The following is a 21,886-nucleotide window of genomic DNA, read 5'->3' as shown; positions in this document are numbered from 1 at the left end:
CTCTTTAAACTGTTGGTATTTTGCAAGGAAAGATTGGAAAGTCACCTTTTATTCTTTATCTGCATTAGTGATACAGGAAGATGCATACATTTCTCTTTTGTCGGTTTTCCCCTTTTCCATACTCTACAGTGATAGTTAAATCAAAATGATAAACAAGTGGAGTTTCAGCCTTATTCATTATTATAACCTCTAAGGGATATTCTGCTTGAGGTCTTTTAATTTTGCAATTAAAAAGAAGAATTTGACCTTGTCTGATATTGTGTCTAATTGCCCAAAATTCTAATTTAAAACATGATCTCAAAGGACTTGTATACCAGACATTCTCCCAACCCACCCACACACACACAATCTCTTACTGTTACTGTGGCCTCATAGTTTATTTTATCTTGAGAGCGATTCGAGGTGAACTCATGGATCTAATACTGACTCTCCCTTTTATAGATAGTATCTCATTATTCTCCTTTCTATAAACAGAAGGTGTTTTCTTAAATTAAGTACTAAACAATTAAAGTATAGAGGAGTGAAAAGATTTAAACAATAAATACACAGTTTTTGGCCTTTAAATATTAGATCAGTAGACACTTAATATTTTATTTGTCCTTTGAATTTGACATTGGATATTTAAATAGGCCAGATATTATATTCAACTTACAAGAGGAAAAACTAAGTTTTAGAGATATTATGATTGACCAAAGCCATAAACTTCTAATGTAAGAAATCAGGAATTTAAAACAATGTCTCCCTGATCCCCTCCGCCTTCCAGCACCTCAAAAACATGCATCTGTTCAATGGCATAGACAGCAATAGACTTCTCAGGAAAAAACAAAACAAAACACGAAAATGTCCAACTCTGATACCTAGATTACTTCATTCAGTTCTCTTGTGTCATTTACTTTGTGATTATTAAAAAGTAGGTTAAATTGATTTTATGTATGATACAGAAATTTTTTCCAAGGTTGCAAGTACAAACCTATCGTGATATAATATGTATATTATATTAATATGATATAATATATATATGCATATATGTATGCAAATGTAAGAATAAAATTACATATAAAATTTGCATGTGCTTCTGGTGGCTAAAGGAGCATACTCTATTATTCATATCATAAAATCTACATATTTTAGAAAAACATACAAGCCAGGAATGTAAAATCTACTTTTGCATAGTGAAGACAATGAGTCATTTGTTAGTGCACTCAGCACATTTCATGACTGCTGTGGGAAGGCTTACCAGGGTTTGTCTATATGCCGGGATAGATTTGAAAAGTCTTAAAGTGATAGCACACCTACGATACAGTTTTTATATGAGAAAAAAGCAAGTAATTTATCCCTGGCAAAAGGGAGCTAGTTTACATGGTCACCTATGTTCCTAGGAAGCACCTCATTAGTACCTGAACAATTTCATGGAACATAGATGTTTTTCCAAGGAAACAATGAAATGTAAGTGTCAAAATTAGGTATTATTTTGCTTAGAGTGCCATAATCTGTTATATTTTGATGTTATATTAAAATATAGTTTCACTTTGTCAATTCACTGTTTAATTGAGAAAACAGATCCAACCCCTTCACTATCACAATAAATCAATACAACAGTAGCTATTACTGATTCATTAAGGATCAAGATGTTAGTATAATAAGGAAATCAGATTAAATTCCTTAAACTAACTGCAGGTATTTCATCATCTGCCATAAATTGAGAAACAGAAGTACTGTTTACATTCATAAATCTAGAATATACTTCTGGTTTTGAGCATAATAAAAAAATATATATACATATAAATGATAATGAATAAATTCATTTATGCTTAAGGGAAGAGATTTTTCATGCCAATTTAGATGGCTCTGTGTTTTTATATTTATATGCACGGTATTTAGGAGATTTTTAAAAATACATCTACTCAATGTAAGAGGTTTTTATGAATATGGTTAAATACACTAAATACACAGTAATCTATTCATTATTTTAATTATTTGCATGGAATGCAAATTATAATCTGAAGCTGTTCAATCAATGTATTTTTGGAAAAGTCATGCAGAGCATCAACATTAAACAAGTATTTGCTTTCAGTTAGGAATGTGTGACTTTCTTAGAGATGCTCATTTGAAAATATAGTTTGCACACTAATTGTAAATTGCAAAGTTATCATCTAGTTGCACTGTTTCTTGGTCGTTATTTTTTTGTTAATTTTAAGTTTTCATCTCTAGATGGTGCTCTAAGTACCTGCATTGCAGCCAAGCATGTTAACACCAGTAAAGACAAAAGAACAAAAGCTTAAAAATAAAAAGTGATCTAGAACCGAATAAATTACCTTAGAATAATTCTTGGAACTTTTGCTCCAGGCAAGAAAATATATGTTGTTGGGTAATGAAGCCCATGACGAAGATGTTTGACTGCTGTCCTTTTCAGGATCAGGAAAACAGAAACTGCTGAGAAATGGTTAAAATCTGATGAGCAAATTCAGATTTGTTTGTTTCCTTAACTAACTTCTACTCCTTTTATGACATCTACGTACTGTAGTGTTAAATACTTGGTAGAAGAAGAAAGAACTATGCCCAAGTAATTATTAAACTGAAATTATTTCATCAAAACCCAACTTATTCAAGATCCTTAAGACATTTTAGGATTAAAGCCATATCTAAATGAATAGATGAAAACAGCTAATCAAGGTTTTATTTAATGTCACTTACTGGTAAAGTATGGCCTAAAAGCTAAATCCAGCCTGCTGTGTTTTTGTGTTGTATGAGCTAAGAATGGTGTTTAATTCTGTATTTGAATCTGAAAAGTATATTTTGAGAAAAATGGGAATTGAAAAAAGTTTGAGTTTCAAAGTCTATGAAGTTTCACTGGAACCTGCTGTGCTCCTTTGTTTAAGCATTGTGCACAGCTGATTTTGCCCTGTAAGGGCAGAGTCTAGTACTGTGACACTGACCATATGTGTCCAAGTAAAAGCCTAAAATATTTATTTTCTGGCTTCTACAGAAAAAGTTAGCTCATTTCTGTACTAAATGAAAGCTGTAGACTGCTGCATGATCTAGTTACCTAGTAACATTATTATTGGGAAGACAAAATAAACAGATGAACTGAGCTCTAAATTTAGCACCTTAAGTTAAAATGCCAGAGTCAAACCATGGGATATTTTTCATAGTTTTTAAATTTAATGTATTAGAGAATCTCACAAAAGAAAATTCTGGATCTTACATCTATCCATTAGTAAAATACTGTATTCAAAGTTTAAAAATTCAGCTGAAGTCCTCATTTGGCATAATGTAGCAAGACAACTCCAACACAAACACGATAGAATTTTAATGAATTTAAATGGGTTATGAACCTGCTCTTTGGACTGTATATTATTCTATAATTTTCCCTGATGTGACACTTGCATGTTAATGACAAGTTTGGTCCTTGTAAGTATGTTAGTTTTCATGAATTGTTCCAACAAATTGAAAGTATTACAGGAACCTTGTTTCTGCTGCTCCACCTCAGAGCCTTATCATCCTCCTCTTTTATAATCTCTGTGGCCTTCTTTCCTATAATTACGTTATCATTACTCTGGGTTTCAAGTGAGAGGAACACAATTCAAAAATGCATTAAGAGAGGGAAAAAAAGAATTTGTTGGAAGGACACTCAGTCATTTCATGTAATAGAAATGGAAATGAGTGGAAAGATCAACATTATTCTCCACATGCAATTGTCTCTACTTGGCTTTTTTGTGTTTTCTTATCATGTTAATGAATAAAATTTAGGATTGGTTAAAACATTAAAATACTAAGAACAAAAAGTAATCTTGAAAAAAAAGATACTCTATCCTTACCCTATGCTTTCTAAAATGAAGTCTGTGTAGTACAGGGAATGGAGAAGCAATTATAAGAATAACTGTGACATTGTATCTGCTGTCATCTCAATTTTCCACTCCATTTTGTTAAAACAGATTATTATATTGTGTTGGAATTGTATAATAGAAGCAAAACTGTAAGTCATCACATTAGACATTAAACTACCAAGGATCCTTTAATTTGTGTATCTCCTCAACATATAGTCTGATCTTTGAGATAGATTTTGAAAGCTACATTTAGGGCCGTTTGATTTGTAGTAGAATTCTACTATAAGTAGAAGTTCTAATGCTGTTACTAGGAAATTTTATATTAGAGTAATATATGAAATGTAATAAATAAAATTATTGACTTGGTCAATTTCTAGGTAATATAAATAACCAGAACACAAGGCTTCTGTTCTAGATATTTCCTTTAGCTAAATGGCCAATTCAAGTTGCCACACGGTCAATGTGATCGACTTGGCAGTAATTAATTGACAATTAACATGCCCCTAACACAAACAATCATGAACTAATTTGATGAGTGAGTACAGAAATGACCACAAATCTGAACAACATGCTATCGAGTAGAATGTATGATTCACCTTTTGTAAGCATTCTATTAATCTATACTCATAAAAAATGTATCCTGTAATATGTCATTGCAGTTTTTTCAAGCACTTTTTACTAAGTAGTCCTGATTCAACCCCTTGACATTGTGAAAAAGTCCAATTCTTTAGTTCCTTATAACAGCATTTCTAGTAGCTGAATCTAAGATATTATATTTTCCTGATTTTTCTCTTTCCCAGTGCAAAACCTAAATTTCTAGGACAATTCCTGTTATGACATTATTTCTTTTCCCATTCTCATTATCTGCTGTGCAAATTCTAGTTTGTCTATGTTTCTTTTAATATGTGGTACCTAGTAATTAAAGTAAAAATGGGTTATCAACATCTCATTTTAGATACTATAATTCTATTAATATTATATTTTTGGCAGCTACATTATAATGTGCCTACACACTAACATACTGCCAACTAAATTCCCAAATTATGTTTCATACTTGCTTCCATTAAATCCAGACTTCTGCATCCTCACTTCTGCCATTATTTTCACTATAAAAGCAACTATATTAAGAAAGGAAATTGACCTCTCCTAGAATATGTTGCAGACATTTTATATACTCCTTGAGCATGATTTTATTTGCTTTGATTGTACCATGTACCAAGCAAAAGCCTTTCTGAAAGCACTATGTGTATCTATAGTAACTCTAAAATTACAATCACAACTATTGAAACTATTGTGTTCACTTAAGGTACAAAACAGTTCTTAAAACCCACATGCCAGGGCCGAAATTGGGCGTTATCTACATGATACACAAAAATCAACTCAAATGGATTAAATAATTAAATGCATAAAATTTGAACTATAAAAATTTTAGAAGAAAACATAGGGAGAAAGCTTCATAACATTGGTTTTTGTCAGTGATTTCTTGGATACAAAACCAAAGGCACATGCAAGAAAAACAATAGGCAAGTGGGACTCATCAAACAAAACTAACACTCAGCAAAGGAAATGATCAAGACAATGAAAAATCAACCTTCAGAATGTAAGAAAATATTTTCAGACCATATATCTGATAAGGGGATAATATGCAAAATATATAAAGAACTCCTACAACAATAGCAAAAATAAACAAAAAATAGCCTGATTAAAAAGTCTGCAAAGGACTCACAGAACCCAAGAATGGACTACAGTAACCAAAGGGAAAGGGACTGGGGAGGATGGGTGGGAAGAGAGGGATAAGGGAAAAAAAGGGGGGGGCATTACTATTAGCAGACATAATGTGGGGGGAAGGGCACATGGGGAGGGCTGTACAACACAGAGAAGACAAGTAGTGATTCTCTCTTACTACACTGATGGACAGTTACTGTTATGGGGTAGGTGGTAGGGGCTTGGTGATGGGGAGAGTCTAGTAAACATATTGTTTCTCATGTAATTGTAGATTAATGATACCAACATAAAAAAATAAATAAAAAGTCTACAAAGGACTTGCGAAGACAGTTCTGCAAAGAAGACGTACAAATGGCCAATGGGTATGTAAAAGGATGTTTAACGTTACTAACCATCAGGGAAATGCAAATCAAAGTCACAATGCATTACCACCTCATACCTGTTAGGAGGGCTGTTATTTAGAAAAGAAAAGAAAACAGAAATTAACAAGTGTTTACGAGGATGTGGAAAAATTGGAATCCTTGTGTGTGCTGTTGGTGAGCATGTAAAATGGAGTAGCTGCCACCAAAAACAGGAGGGGGTTCATCAAAAATAAAAGGAGAATTCTCATATGACCCAGCAATCCCACTTCTAGGTATTTATTCAAAAGAATTCAAAACAAGATCTCAAGGAGAAATACATATTTCATGTTCATCAAAGCATTATTTGTAATAGTCAAGAGATTGAAACAACATAAAAGTCCATCAATAGATAAATGGATAGGGAAAGTGAGGTATATACATAAAATAGAATATTATTCAACCTTTAAAAAAAGGAAATTATTTCATATACTACGACATGGATGAAACTTCAAGACATTTCGTTAAATAAAATAAGGCAACCACAGAAGGACAAGTACTGCATGATTCTGCTTATACTGAGATATCTAAAACAGTCCAACTCAAAGAAACAAGAGAGTAGAATGGTGGTTGCCAGGGGCTGGGGAGAGAAGGGAGTAGGGAAATAATACTCTGTGGGTACAGAGTTTCCATAATGTGACATGAAAAGTTTCCAGAGATCTGCTGGGCAACTGTATGCAGCTATGTAACAATGCTATACTGTACAATTACAGATTTGTTAAGATGATGGATTTCACATAGAAATTTAAAGTAAATAATAAATGCAAAGAGAAATAAATGGGATTTTACTTTGAAAATTTAAAAAAATCAATCCTAATTATAAAGGTAAATAAAACCATGTCTAATGAGTTTTCCAAAAATTTTACACAAATATTGGAGGTAGTTTTTCAATAGAGCCTCTTAAGAATGCAAAATAGTTCAAACAGTACAGATAAGACATTAGGAAAAGAAGCTTCAGTCTTAACTTGACAATTTATGATCTGGGAAACTGGACAAATTACCTAACTTTCTTTCATTTAAGTGAGAAGCATTCTGTCTTACTTGATGTTTCCCACATAGTCATGTCCTTCTGTACTCCCTAAAACTTCTCATACTACCACTTCTGTCCGAAAGGCCCTTATTCTCAACTTTGCTTAAAATACTTCATCTTAATCTTTCAAGTCCCTCCATAATGATTTCCGCATGTGCCCTCTGTGACGTACACAGGCCGGGTGACTCTGTCATGCCGTTTTCCAAGAGAAGTGAACTCTGAGCAGGAGAAGGAAGAACGTATGATACACGTTCCCCCTGACAGACTTGCTTTAGCAATCTTCTATACCTCCTTGCACTGGGGGCCAAATGGGCAGTGGGAGGCATCAATAGGGAAGTTCTTTGAGGATTGTTCATTTGTATTAAAAATAAGTCACAATCATTGTTTTCAATAACATCCTTTCAGAAACTGTCACTGTTATTAAGAACCTGCCTGAAAATGTGCTATTTCCCACGGACCTCTCAGGTGTCTGTTCTCACAGAAGTAAACTGTAGCTGAAGCCTTCAAAGTTTAGCTCTCTTACGGCAACCTTTTATAAAATATTATACTACCGTTCTACACACTCAGGTTTCCTAGCAGTTATCATTTGCATAAATGCATGTTTTGTTACATGTCTTAACCCCAAGTCAATCAGATTCTAGATGCAGAATTATAAAATAGGTAACAAAGCTTATTAGTCTTGCCTGGTTTTTAAATGTGCCTCTAATATTCCATTTTAGTGGTCATTTCACACACTCCAAGTATAAACACCTATAACATATTAACGACAGGGTTTTTTATTCAGGTCAATTAGATACATGACAACCTTGTTTTGTTTAGATTTTCTTTTGACTTTCAAAGTATTTTATGTGTTTATAGGCTTTTATATGTTAGCTGTACAGTATTGACTGAGAGAAAAAACACTACTCGTTGCCAACAGGCTGGGTTTTCGGACCTAGGCCATCTGACCATTAGCTGAATAATCATAATACAAATTCCACTGATAGTTTTATTCTGAATGAAGAACGCCAAAACCCACCTTGAAAATTCTATATGTTAGTTTAAATATCTGCAAAATGAGTTGGTTGATTTACACTATTCTTAAAGTACAACATGAGTTTACCTGGGAGTGATTATGTACTTTATTCAGTATTTCCCAAGGTATGGTTTCAATCGGGTCACTTTACTTAGGATTTAATATCAAAATGTAAACAAATTAAGAACAAACATTAAAACCCTTCAAATATTTTAACAAAGCGAAGGCTAAAAGCATAAGCCTCTTCTGCACTAGAAAGGAAAGGCTGTTTGTTTTTCATTTAATAAAGGTAATGGAATATCTTTAAAATCCTATGCTTGTAAACTGAAAATTAATTCTTTGTCTCTGATGGGTATAATAAGTTATTTAATGTAAAAGTTTGGACTAAACGAAGTTTCCTTAATTTATATAACCCTTAACAGTATAAAAAAGTCTTGTCTGAATATAATTTCATTAGATCTGCCTAATTACACTGAAGGGTGTGGAGAGAGATGGAAAGTAGCTGAGGAGCTAGTGGTGATGAAAGAGCTGGTTCAGTGTCTGACCCTTTGGCAGTAGGTGTGGTTTTAGCTCTCTCTGGTCAAGAGAAAACCACAGCTGTAAGAGTTAAAAAACTTGCCCAAGGACACATATCAAAAAACTGGACAAGTTTGCTTTGATTAGAGTCAGGCATTCAGATTTCACATCCTGTGTTTCTTCCCCTAAAATATATCTACTCTCAGATGCACATGTAATTCTAATTCCATTCCTCAAATAATTGGAAATTATATTTGAAACAAGAGGGAAAAATAAATTCTTTACCAATAACTAATATACCAAACTCTTATTTTAAACAATTTAGAATATGGAAACAAACAGCAAAAATGTGCTTCCATTTAAAACTATTAAAAAGCTGTTTTAATTGAGGTGATAAAGACAAATCACAAGTAAAACAGTTATTTAACATAGTTCTTAAAACTTAATCCTTGACGCATTTCAGAACAGAGCCTGAGTTCATTTGCTAAAAACACTGGTTCCACCAACTGTTATTCTGAATAAAGAGAAACATAAATGTATCTCTATGGAGCATGCTCACAAATTTTGAAATACTGTCAAGGACCATTGTTTTTATTCCAACTAGGAGCAGCTTCTCCAGTGACTTTGATTGGCATTTTGAAATGTGCTTGTGAATAAAATAGAAAGAAAAAGGCATACCTCACATTCAAATGCCCACACAGAGATAATAATGGAAGTAATGTTTTATGGGTCATTGGGGAAGGCAATCCTAGCTGAATATCATTTGAGGATGATAAGAGTAGAGCGAATACTCTTCTGCATGATATAACCTGGACTAGAGGAAGAACTGATGGATGGTGATTGATTTAATTCAAAAAGGTGGAGCAACAGAGAGTGGAAGACATAGGGGGGAAATAAATGACCAGGAGTTATTCCAGATTCTTTGGAATTGTGATAAATCTAAAAAGCCCCAGCATCCTGAACTCAGCCCTGAAAGAACATCTATAGCTTCGTCCCTGTCTGTGTCCTTGGATGTAAAAGGATAGTGAAATTACAGAGCCAAGGCAGACAAAATGTTAAGAGAATGTTTTTGTTGTTGTTTATGCTTTTTTTCCATGACTAGAGTAACTGCTTCCTCTTAAACTTTGTAAAACAGATGGTTGTCTATTCTAGGATGAAAGATTAGTAGTGAAGGAAATTCCTCAACCTTGCTCAGAAGCACACAGCCTGTGCTGGCAGGCAGTAATCAGAAACAAAATGCCCCTTTTTGAAGCACTGTTTTCAAAAAAGCTTGAATTTGAGAGGTTAGAGTGGTAAACAGGATTATTTGATTTCTTATGGTTCTCTTTCCCACCCCCTGAAAATGACCTTCCCAGTCCCTTCTCTTATCAGTAGTAAACAAAATTTACTTATAAATACTTCTACGTCTCAGAGATCACCTGGAAAATTCATATTTTTTTTCAGTTTTCATGTAAAGTGCAAAAAACAGAGAAGTCAATATGTGTTCATAATGGTTGTATAGGAAAGTCATCTTATTGTCAACTGTTCTTTTACTAAGTGGAGGAGTAATTTATGCATGATCTAATAATTGGAGGTTAATAAATATTTTATGTACATCACTGGGAGGAAAGGTCTCCTTTATATTTAGCATGATTATTTAGAATGTAGGAAGCAGTTTGCTAGATGATACCTTATCAATAAACACACATGCACACACAGAGACATACATGTGATTTTATGGAATTTTATGGGATGAGTTTGATGGGATTTTAAATTTTGATTGTGTGTTCATTCTGCATAAGAGTTAAGGCCACATGATTTCATTACACTTCTTATTCAATGTTCACATAAGTGACCTTCAATAAATAATTAATGTATTATTATTAGTACCTTTTAATTATAGATTTAATGCATTTAATAAACAAGTGGTTTACAATTCAATTTTTATGCCTTTGAGCAGAACTTCAGGGAACAGAGAAGATGGCAAAATAAAAACAATAATGTGAGATCTGCTAGGTTTTATGGTATGAAGAAAGATGAAGATATGAGCATTTGAACAAATAGCAAGGCAAATCAAAATGATTTCCTGCACCAACATACAATTAGTTTTATATTCTCATGTTTTGTATCTAATACAGATGTTGTATCAAAATGGTAAGATGAATTTGGCTTATGTTCATGATGTATGGAAACTTAGAGTGAGCTGACTGGAAACCAGAGAAAAGGCTTTTTAATGGACAGCATAAAATCTGGGGCTGAACTTTCTCATGGATGGAGAAGATGAGGTTTGTACTGTCACACCAGGGGTGAGTCTGAATACCAGTTTTGACAATATTGTGTCATCTGTACCATTCTGCTTTATTTTATCTTTATTATTTTTTATTTGTTGGATTCAGAAAATTAGATTAATCACTCTAAGAGAATCAGGAATATGACAGTAATATCAGTCTGACCTGTCTAAACATTTCACTATGGTTTTGAAGTGCCATATTTTACTCTCTTACTCCTGATGTAGTATTAACATACATTAAGTTATAAGTAAGTAAAGTAGTGGTAAGTTTATAAATATTTTAAAAATATTGAGTGACATTTTTATTAATTCCCACCCTGGTCTTTTCTACTCTAGAATAAATAATTTGAAGCTGTGCTTGTCTCTGACAGACATTATATTTGCTGGCTTGTAAATTATTTCTAGTACTTATACAAGTCTCCACAACCTCATTAAAGAAGTAAAAAGATTTTGTTCAAAGAAACACTGTGCATGGTTCCAAACCCTATGCTTTACTGCAACTTCAGACAATTGAGAAAAATATGTGACCAGATAAGAATTTTTATTTGGCATTTATTAAATTACCTATTACATTTAATACTTTTAAACTCACAACAAAATATTTTCTCCCTTTTTTACTTTTTGGGTTAAGTATTTAGTCAGAGACAAAATACTTAGCAACATGCTACTTCTTAGCATAGCTATAAGGAAAAATTAAGAAAATAATCAGACTGGACTCTGGAAGGTGGCAGCGTGAGTAGAGCAGCAGAAATCTCCTCCCAAAACCACATATGTCCATGAAAATATAACAAAGACAACTCTTCCTAAAATAGAGACCAGAGGACACAGGACAACATACAGATCACATCCACACCTGCAAGAACCCAGCGCCTCATGAAGGGGGTAAGACACAAGCCCCACCCCGGCAGGACCCAAGCATCCCTCCCCCCAGCTCCCGGCGGGACGAGAGGAGTCATAGCAGGAGGCAGAGAGAGCCCAGGACTGCTGAACACTCAGCCCCAGGATTCCGGACCAGAGCACAGACACAGGGCATGCGTGGGGTCCTGGATACTACGGAAACAGGGCAGCAGGACCGGTGAGTGGGTGCCTGAGGCAGACGCCGGAGAACAAAGAAATGGGAGAGGACATTTTTTTTTTTTTGGCGAGTGATTTTTTGGAAGTCTTAAAGGGACAGGGACCCCAATACTAGGGAAAAGGGAAGCAAGGCCGGTGAACAGGTGCTTGAAACTGGCGCCTAAGGAAAAAGAAAATCGTGCATCTTCCTTTTTTTAAAAAATTATTTATTTAATTTTTTTTGTTGTTGCTGCTGTTGTTGTTTTGGTTTCGAGAGTGCTTATTGGAAGTCTTAAAGGGGTAGGGCAGGACACTTAGTCCAGAGGAAGGGAATCTGGGGATCTCTGGGCACTCTAACACCCGGGGCAGCAGGGAGCATGGAGGCCCCTTACAGAGATAAATAGCCTCCCAGCTGCTCCCCCTCCAATGGGGCTCCACCATTTTGGAGCAGCAGCCGGAGCGAGGCCACACCCACAGCAACAGCAGAGAAAAATTCCATAACAGCCGGGCAGGAGCAGAAGCCCTGTTTGCGTGCAGCTGCCCAGCACAAGCCACTAGAGGTAACTATTCTCCCAGGAGAGGAAGGGCACAAACCAACAAGAAGGAAAGCTCTTCCAGCCATCACTCGTAACAGCTCTACAAACTATCTCTATCACCGTGAAAAGGCAAAACTGCAGGCAGACAAAGATCACAGAGTCAACACCTGAGAAGGAGACATACCTAACCAGTCTTCCTGAAAAAGAATTCAAAATAAAAATCATGAACATGCTGACGGAGATGCAGAGAAAAATGCAGAGCAATGGGATGAAGTCCGAAGGGAGATCACAGATGTCAGGAAGGAGATCACAGAAGTGAAACAAACCCTGGAAGGATTTATAAGCAGAATGGATAAGATGGAAGAGGCCATTGAAGGAATAGAAACCAGAGAAGAGGAACGTATAGAAGCTGACATAGAGAGAGATAAAAGGATCTCCAAGAACGAAACAATAAGAAGAGAACTATGTGACCAATCCAAAAGGAACAATATCCGTATTATAGGGGCACCAGAAGAAGAAGAGAGAGAGGAAAAGGGATAGAAAGTGTCTTTAAAGAAATAATTGCTGAAAACTTCCCCAAACTGGGGGAGGAAATAATTGAACAGACCACGGAAATACACAGAACCTCCAACAGAAAGGATCCAAGGAGGACAACACCAAGATACATAATAATTAAAATGGCAAGGATCAAGCACAAGGAAAGAGTTTTAAAGGCAGGTAGAGAGAAAAAGGTCACCTATAAAGGAAAACCCATCAGGCTATCATCAGACTTCTCAACAGAAACCCTACAGGAGAGAAGAGAATGGCATGATATATTTAATACAATGAAAAAGAAGGGCCTTGAACCAAGGATACTGTATCCAGCACGATTATCATTTAAATATGATGGCGGGATTAAGTAATTCCCAGACAAGAAAAGCTGAGGGAATTTGTGTCCCACAAACCACCTCTACAGGGCATCTTACAGGGACTGCTCTAGATGGGAGCACTCCTAAAAAGAGCACAGAACAAAACACACAACATATGAAGAATGGAGGAAGAGGAATAAGAATGGAGAGAAGAAAAGAATCTCCAGGCAGTGTATATAACAGCTCAATAAGCGAGCTAAGTTAGGCAGTAAGATACTAAAGAGGCTAACCTTGAAACTTTGGTAACCACAAATTTAAAGCCTGCAATGGCAATAAGTACATATCTCTCAATAGTCACCCTAAATGTAAATGGACTTAATGCACCAATCAAAAGACACAGAGTAATAGAATGGATAAAAAAGCAAGACCCATCTATATGCTGCTTACAAGAAACTCACCTCAAACCCAAAGACATGCACAGACTAAAAGTAAAGGGATGGAAAACATATTTCAGGCAAACAACAGCGAGAAGAAAGCAGGTGTTGCAGTACTAATATCAGATGAAACAGACTTCAAAACAAAGAAAGTAACAAGAGATAAAGAAGGACACTACATAATGATAAAGGGCTCAGTCCAACAAGAGGATATAACCATTCTAAATATATATTCACCCAACACAGGAGCACCAGCATATGTGAAACAAATACTAACAGAACTAAAGGAGGAAATAGACTGCAATGCATTCATTTTAGGAGACTTCAACATACCACTCACCCCAAAGGATAGATTCACCAGGCAGAAAATAAGTAAAGACACACAAGCACTGAACAACACACTAGAACAAATGGACCTAATAGACATCTATAGAATTCTACATCCAAAAGCAACAGGATATACATTCTTCTCAAGTGCACATGGAACATTCTCCAGAATAGACCACATACTAGCCCACAAAAGGAGCCTCAGTAAATTCCAAAATATTAAAATTCTACCAACCAATTTTTCACACGACAAAGGTACAAAATTAGAAATAAATTCTACAAAGAAAACAAAAGGTTCACAAACACATGGAGGCTTAACAACATGCTTCTAAATAATCACTGGATCAATGAACAAATCAAAATAGAGATCAACAAATATATAGAAACAAATGACAACAACAACACAAAGACCCAACTTCTGCGGGATGCAGCAAAAGCAGTCTTAAGAGGAAAGTATATAGTGATCCAGGCACACTTGAAGAAGCAAGAAAAACACCAAATGAATAGTGTAACATCACAATTATCGAAACTGGAAAAAGAAGAACAAATGAGGCCTAAAGTTAGCAGAAGGAGGGACATAATAAAGATCAGAGAAGAAAGAAACAAAATTGAGAAGAATAAAACAATAGCAAAAATCAACGAAACCAAGAGCTGGTGCTTTGAGAAAATAAACAAAATAGATAAGCCTCTAGCCAAACTTATTAAGAGAAAAAGAGAATCAACAGAATCAGAAATGAGAATGGAAAAATCATGACAGACTCCACAGAAATACAAAGAATTATTAAAGACTACTATGAAAACCTATTTGCCAACAAGCTGGAAAACCTAGAAGAAATGGACAATTTCCTAGAAAAATACAACCTCCGAAGACTGACCAAGCAAGAAACACAAAAGTTAAACAAACCAATTACGAGCAAAGAAATTGAAACGGTAATGAAAAACCTACCCAAGAACAAAACCCCGGGGACAGACGGATTTACCTCGGAATTTTATGAGACACACAGAGAAGACATAATTCCCATTCTCCTTAAAGTTTTCCAAAAAATAGAAGAGGAGGTAATACGCCCAAACTAATTCTAAGAAGCCAACATCACCCTAATACCAAAACCAGGCAAAGACCCCATCAAAAAAGAAAATTACAGACCAATATCCATAATGAATGTAGATGCAAAAATACTAATAAAATATAAGCAAACAGAATTCAAGATCATATCAAAAGGATCATACACCATGACCAAGTGGGATTCACTCCAGGGATGCAGGTATGGTACAACATTCGAAAAAGAACATATGGGATCAACATCATCCACCACATCAACAAAAAGAAAGACAAAAACCACATGATCATCTCCATAGATGCTGAAAAAGCATTTGACAAAATTCAACATCCACTCATGATAAAAACTCTCAGCAAAATGGGAATAGAGGGCAAGTACCTCAACATAATAAAGGCGATATATGATAAACCCACAGCCAACATTATATGAACAGCGAGAAGCTGAAAGCTTTTCCTCTGAGATCGGGAACAAGACAGGGATGCCCACTCTCCCCACTGTTATATAACATAGTACTGGAGGTCCTAGCCATGGCAACTAGACAAAACAAAGAAATACAAGGAATCCAGATTGGTAAAGAAGAAGTTAAACTGTCACTATTTGCAGATGATATGATACTGTACATAAAAAACCCTAAAGACTCCAGTCCAAAACCACTGGAACTGATATCAGAATACAGCCTAGTTGCAGGATACAAAATTAACACACAGAAATCTATGGCATTCCTATACACTGACAATGAACTAATAGAAAGAGAAATCAGGAAAACTATTCCATTCACAATTGCATCAAAAAGAATAAAATACCTAGGAATAAACCTAACCAAAGAAGTGAAAGACCTATATCCTGAAAACTACAAGTCACTCTTAAGAGAAATTAAAGGGGACACCAACAAATGGAAACTCATCCCATGCTCATGGCTAGGAACAATCAATATCATCAAAATGGCCATCCTGCCCAAAGCAATACACAGATTTGATGCAATCCCTACCAAATTAGCAGCAACATTCTTCAATGAACTAGAATATATAATTCAAAAATTCATATGGAAACACCAAAGACCCTGAATAACCAAAGCAATCCTGAGAAAGAAGAATAAAGTAGGGGGGATCTCACTCCCCAACTTCAAGCTCTACTACAAAACCATAGTAATCAAGACAATTTGGTACTGGCACAAGAACAGAGCCACAGACCAGTGGAACAGATTAGAGACTCCAGATATTAACCCAAACATATATGGTCAATTAATATTTGATAAAGGAGCCATGGACATACAATGGCAAAATGACAGTCTCTTCAACAGATGGTGCTGGCAAAACTGGACAGCTACATGTAAGAGAATGAAACTGGACCATTGTCTAACCCCATATACAAAGGTAACCTCAAAATGGATCAAAGACCTGAATGTAAGTCATGAAACCATAACACTCTTAGAAAAATACATAGGCAAAAACCTTTTAGACATAAACATGAGTGATCTCTTCTTGAACATATGTCCCCGGGCAAGGAAAACAACAGCAAAAATGAGCAAGTGGGACTATATTAAGCTGAAAATCTTCTGTAAAGCAAAATACACCATCAACAGAACAAAAAGGAACCCTACAGTGTGGGAGAATATATTTGTAAATGACAGATCCGATAAAGGCTTGACGTCCAGAATATATAAAGAGCTCACATGCCTCAACAAACAAAAAACAAATAATCCAATTAAAAAATGGGCAGAGGAACTGAACAGACAGTTCTCCAAAAAAGAAATACAGATGGCCAACAGACACATGAAAAGATGCTCCACATCGCTAATTATCAGAGAAATGCAAATTGAAAGTACAATGAGGTATCACCTCACACCAGTAAGGATAGCTGCCATCCAAAAGACAAACAACAACAAATGTTGGCGAGGCTGTGGAGAAAGGGGAGCCCTCCTACACTGCTGGTGGGAATGTAAATTAGTTCAACCATTGTGGAAAGCAGTATGGAGGTTCATCAAAATGCTCGAAACAGACTTACCATTTGACCCAGGAATTCCACTCCTAGGATTTTACCCTAAGAATGCAGCAATCAAGTTTGAGAAATACAGATGCACCCCTATGTTTATTGCAGCACTATTTACAATAGCCAAGAATTTGAAGCAACCTAAATGTTCATCAGTAGATGAATGGATAAAGAAGATGTGGTACATATACTCAATGGAATATTACTCAGCCATAAGAAGAGGGCAAATCCTACCATTTGCAGCAACATGGATGGAGCTGGAGGGTATTATGGTCAGTGAAATAAGCCAAGTGGAGAAAGAAATACCAAATGATTTCACTCATCTGAGGAGTATAAGAACAAAGGAAAAACTGAAGGAACAGAACAGCAGCGGAATTACAGAACCCAAAAATGGACTAATAGGTACCAAAGGAAAGGGACTGGGGAGGATGGGTGGGTAGGGAGGGATAAGGGGGGGAATAATAAAGGGGGTAGAAGATTAGCATGCATAGGGGGGAGGGAGAAAGGGGAGGGCTGTACAACACAGAGAAGACAAGTAGTGATTCTACAACATTTTGCTATGCTGATGGACAGTGACTGTAAAGTGGTTTGTAGGGGGGACCTGGTATAGGAGAGAGCCTAGTAAACATAATATTCTTCATGTAAGTGTAGATTAAAGATAAAAAAAAGGAAGAAAGAAGAGGGTAATTACTCCTTCATAGGATAAAACTAACTGTAAATCAACGATTAATGCATGCTTTAAATATCTTTAATTTTGATCACTTAAAGGGTGTCAGATGATCGGCTATGGAGGTACACTTTTCTGATAATATTCCTGTGTGGTGACCTCCAATGAGTTCTACACAATGGTATAAAGGACATATCAAAGTGTGGGCAAAGGGTCTGTTTGTGTTTATACAGAGGATCAAAGCCTAATTTGGCTACCCAGAAAATGAACTAAGATCCGATATGAAGAACAACTTCCAACATCAGCACTCTCTGGAAGGCTCATACCAGAAAATGATCGTCAAAAAACCTCAACAAAGATCCAGGAGATCGTGCAGTTGTAGCTGCATCCATCCCACTGGTTCCTGGACTTGCCATTGGAATGAAGAAGGAGATAACTAAGCTGGCCTGTGCATACAGTAAAATAACAAATTTGACTGGATCTATACTGTTGGATCTTAACCAAGAATTAGGAGAAGTGCAACTTGTAGCACTCCAAAATCTTACAACTACAGACTATGTACTGTTAAAAGAACATATGGGATGTGAACAGTTCCCAGGAATGGGTTGTTTTAATTTGTCTGATTTCTCTCAGACTGTTCAAGTACAGTTGGACAATATCCATCATATAATAGACAAATTTTCACAAATGCCTAGGGTGCCTAACTGGTTTTCTTGGCTTCACTGGAGATGGCTGGTAATTATAGATCGGCTTTGGTTATGTAACTGTATTCCTATTATATTAATGTGTGTGTGCAATTTAATTAATAGTTTAAAACCTGTATATGCTTAAGTTACTCTACAAGAAGATATGTCAAAGAAATAATCAATCCTCCCATGTTTTCTTCCAACTGCTACCTCTATAGCTTTTCTTCTTCTTTCATAATTACAACCCTTAAATAGAATTCGTGCCTCATATCGAATTTACCGAGTATCATAATTCTTCCAAGTGGTAAAGATACCTCAAGACAAATGCTGGACATAGAAGCCACAGGGCATAAATTTGCAAAGAAGTAAAAAGCTAACCTTTTCAAACAATATGGCTTCTCTTTCACTTACCAACTTTACATCTCCCTGTATGGCCCTGGAAGATGACTGGTTAGCCAGAGACGGGTAAGATTCCTCAAGGGAGGAACAACCTAAGACAGGCACATTCGCAGGGGGGCCATCAGGTGAGAAATTGGGGATCAACAGTGGTGAGGCTTAGAAACTCATTCCCCTGTTTTGAAAGAAATCTTCTGCATCCGGGGATGTTTTAATGCCCTTGTCTAGCTTGGGTTAACACATAGTCTACAGGCACACACCTTATCATCTACATTTGCTCTTTTACAACACTAAACTCTGTTTTCTACCTTTATCTTGCATCTACCTACCACTTCAGCATTTTATTAAAAAATAATAATAATAATAATAATAATAATAATAATAAAGGGAGAAATGTGGGATCCACATATAAATCAATTATAAAAATCAAATGAATATTCATATTTGAACTGACTGTTTATAGTTCATAATGCATGATCAAAACCGAAAGTTTCTGTGATGACTGCCCTTTTACTGTTCACCATGTAAGAACTTATTCACCATGTAAGAACTTGTTTGTGATGCTTCAGAAGATTGGAGACTGACGAGAATTAGGCTTGGGGTGGATTAATGATTGTGCATTGAGCATTGACTCCCCTATACATAATTTTATTGTTGTTAACAACCATTTGATCAGTAAATATGAGAGATGCCCTCTCAAAAAAAAAAAGAAAATAATCAGTTAGGCATTAACATTTTCAAAAGGTCATTAATTAAATTGAGTAAGACAAACAAATTCAAACCCAAAATTCCAGGGATATTAAGGTTTCAAGGTCATGAAGGACAATGAAATTAAGGTACAAAAAATAAAGGAGCAGTAAACGACCATGTTTTTTACTATTACTATTATTGAAAATCTCCAAATCTTGAAAACTTTTTAGGCCAGGCTTTCATACTTTTTCCTCAGTTACTTCAGGTGTTCCTTTATAGTTGTCATATGATATAAGATGATCACGTTTGTGACAGCTTTACCTTGCATTTGCTTTAGAGGAAATAACTGGCCAAATGGAATTCCCTAACTGTGTGCTTCAGTGTCTTTGGGCTACATAATGAAAAAAATGCTAACTTTCATTCTTCCTTAAGAAGACAAATGTAAATTGTTCCTGTATTTTATATAATATTCAACCATACAGAATGAATTAAAACAACAGAATCCTTACATTTTAAAGTTTCACAGCCCAGGGTGGAATACAGAAGGAATAAGAAGAAAAACAACAACAACAATAATAATGATATGTTATGCAAGAACAACAGAGCAACAGACATCACTTTGTCATTGAACCTAGTGAAAGACCAAAGAGTTCATGATTTCCCCTGAATTTTAGCTATCATGAAAGGCAGGCTCTCACTTTCATGATAAAGAAGACCCACTTGTGGGAAACATTGTGAGTACATTTCATAGAAAATACCTTGAAGAATATCAGAGCTCACTGGGAAGAAAATGTACATCTTCATTTAGAGAGAAGGATTTATAGATAACTAAGGAAAAGAGTTTATAATAAATAGCCAGACATTTGTAACAGACTCAGATTTGTTTAATTATTGCTATTTGTGAGTGTCAGAGAGTTCTGGGTTCCAGTTGCTAGTGGCTATTTTTAAAGGTAAATATTTCACTTTGTTGCTTCTTCATTAGATCTATTTCAAGGTTGTTTGTATAAAACAAAACCTTCCATTCCACCTGCTCTTTTAAACTTGCCACTGTTTCCACTGTGCAAGTGTGTATGGTGGGGGAGAGTGTTCTAGGTCCTCTCTTCTTCAATATGGACAAGTCTGTGAGTCACTCGAATCTTATTACTATAGCAGAAGTGGTGCTGCATGACTTCTGCAATGAGGCCGTTCAAAGTGGAATATCTTCTCTGGTTACTTGGGCACCTATACTTGGATCCCTGAACAAAGGAATTAGTGTCCTGAAGCCTCCATTCAGTGAGGAAGCTTACACAAGCCCATGCTGAGAAAACACACACAGAGGCCCTGAGGCTACATAACAAGAGATACCTTAGCTACTCTAAGAAGCTGCTCCAGTCCTCTTCCCTTCTAGCACTGACCACAGGCTGACTGCAACCTCATGAGGCACTAGGAAGGAATATCACTGAGTTGAATCTTTCCAAATTCTTGATCCACAGATTGTTGCTGTTTTGAGCCCTTACATTTGGAGATGATTTGGAGAACAGAAATAGATACCTGTAGCAGGTTTAATCTTTATAAACGGGCCTTTAGAGGAATGGGGAAGCCTCATGATGACAGAGAGATGAAAAAGGTGCATTTAATATTTTTTACCATTTCAATTTTTTTCTTTTAATATTTTTAATATATTTAGTTACTTTCTTTGCCAATAGCTTTAATTGATTCTCTGATGCAATTTAAATTATTCAACAATTAGATTTAATTTGATTTTAAGTATGATTTAAAAAATGTCATGTAGTGACTTTACAGTTTTCTTTATTTCTATAGATCATTATAGTGGTAGGGCTGAAGATGCATTAAATGAGGTATGATACTCTTACAGTATACTGCCTAATAGACTAAAATATTATGTTAATTTATCAAAAAGGAAAATAAACATATTCATTGAAAGCCATAATAGCAAATTTATACTAAGATATAAGAAGATAATGATAATATGTGCCTTCATGGGCTTCATAATCAGTCAATTCCAAGAGAAAATACATTACCTTTTTATCATGTATATTATATATGCATTATATATAATAAATGTGTTATATATTACATATGTACTATATAACACATAGTTACATTATATGTTAATATATGTATATTGTATTTATAATACTTACACACATACATAGTCCATATATATATTAAAATCAAGACAGCTTTAACATACAAAAAAAAAATGCAGAGAATACCCAGAGCCAGAGAGATTTCAGTGGAAGGTTATCAGTCTGAGGAGCCTTGTAGAACCAGAGGGAGAGAGAGCATGACTATTATAGAAATCAGAGCCAGACTAAAACAGAATTAAAAAAAAAAAACAGAAAGAATTGGTAGGGCTTTGAGGACAAACTTCATCTATTCTACAAATTGTTGTACAGCTGGTTCCTAACTTTCTGATTCT

General features: G+C 35.5%; 1 long non-coding RNA gene across 3 annotated transcripts in view; it reads right to left on the bottom strand.

Moving 5' to 3' along the window:
* Positions 1-21,886, bottom strand: part of LOC140843514 (uncharacterized) — a 136,074-nt gene that overhangs the window by 45,093 nt on the left and 69,095 nt on the right. For all 3 annotated transcript variants that reach the window (XR_012121353.1, XR_012121352.1, XR_012121354.1), the window contains one exon: positions 2,316-2,433. This is a non-coding gene — a long non-coding RNA (uncharacterized lncRNA). The remainder of the gene's footprint in view (positions 1-2,315; positions 2,434-21,886) is intronic.

This window comes from Manis javanica, chromosome 9, assembly GCF_040802235.1.
Source record: "Manis javanica isolate MJ-LG chromosome 9, MJ_LKY, whole genome shotgun sequence".
NCBI classification, from domain to species: Eukaryota; Metazoa; Chordata; class Mammalia; order Pholidota; family Manidae; genus Manis; species Manis javanica.
The sequence above is the reverse complement of the archived record's forward strand: the minus strand, read 5'-3'. Positions and strand labels throughout refer to the sequence as shown.